Here is a 1,147-nt window from a genome sequence, read left to right as displayed (position 1 = left end):
CAGAAAAAAACCTCGAATAGCCAAGACATTACTCAGAAATAAAAACAAATCAGGATGTATCATGCTACCAGACTTCAGACTATACTATAAATTGATAGTGATCAAAACAACATGGTACTGGCACAAAAATAGAGAGGTAGATGTATGGAACATAATTGAAAACCAAGAGATAAACCCAGACATTTATCATCATTTGGTTTTTGAAAAGCCTATCAAAAATATAAATTGGGGAAAGGTATTCTATTTAACAAATGGTGCTGGGTAAATTGGCTGGTGACTTGTAGAAGACTGAAACTGGACCTGCACCTTTCTCCTCTAACAAAAATTGACTCTTGCTGGTTAAAGGACTTATACTTAAGACCTGAACTATAAAAATTCTTGGAGAGAGTGCAGGGGAAACACTTTAAAAAATTGGCCTGGGAGAATACTTTATGAGGTGGACCCTCCTGGGCAATTGAAGGAACATCAAAAATATATTACTGGGATATGACCAAACTAAAAGTCTTCTGCACTGCCAAGAACACAGTAAGTAAAGCAAATAGACAGCCCTCAGAATGGGAGAGGATTTTTGCAGGTTATATTTTCAACAAAGGTCTAATAACTAGAATCCACAGAGAACTCAAACTTATTAATAAGAAAAGAACAAGTGATCCCATTTTGTTGTGGGCAAGAGACATGAACAGAAGCTTCTCTGAAGAAGATAGGCTCATGGTCTACAGACACATGAAAAAATGCTCATCATCTTTAATCATCAGAGAAATAGAAACCAAAACCACTTTGAGATATCACCTAACTCCAGTAAGAGTAGCCCACATCACAAAATCCCAAAACTACAGATGTTGGTGTGGATATAGAGAAAAGGGAACACTTCTGCACTGCTGGTGGGAATGCAAGCTAGTATGTTCCTTTTGGAAAGAAGTTTGGATAACACTCAGGGATCTAAATGTAGACCTGCCATTTGATCCTGCAATTCCTCTACTAGGTGTATATCCAAAAGACCAAAAGTCACTTGGCAACAAAGATATTTGCACCTGATCATTCATTACAGCTCAATTCATAATTGCCAAGTCTTAGAAGAAGGCCAAAGTGTCCATCAACACATGAATGGATTAATAAATTATGGTATATATATACCATGGAATACTAT

The sequence above is a fragment of the Otolemur garnettii genome, unplaced genomic scaffold, assembly GCF_000181295.1.
Source record: "Otolemur garnettii isolate 467f Iridium unplaced genomic scaffold, OtoGar3 scaffold00148, whole genome shotgun sequence".
NCBI classification, from domain to species: domain Eukaryota; kingdom Metazoa; phylum Chordata; class Mammalia; order Primates; family Galagidae; genus Otolemur; species Otolemur garnettii.
The sequence above is the reverse complement of the archived record's forward strand: the minus strand, read 5'-3'. Positions refer to the sequence as shown.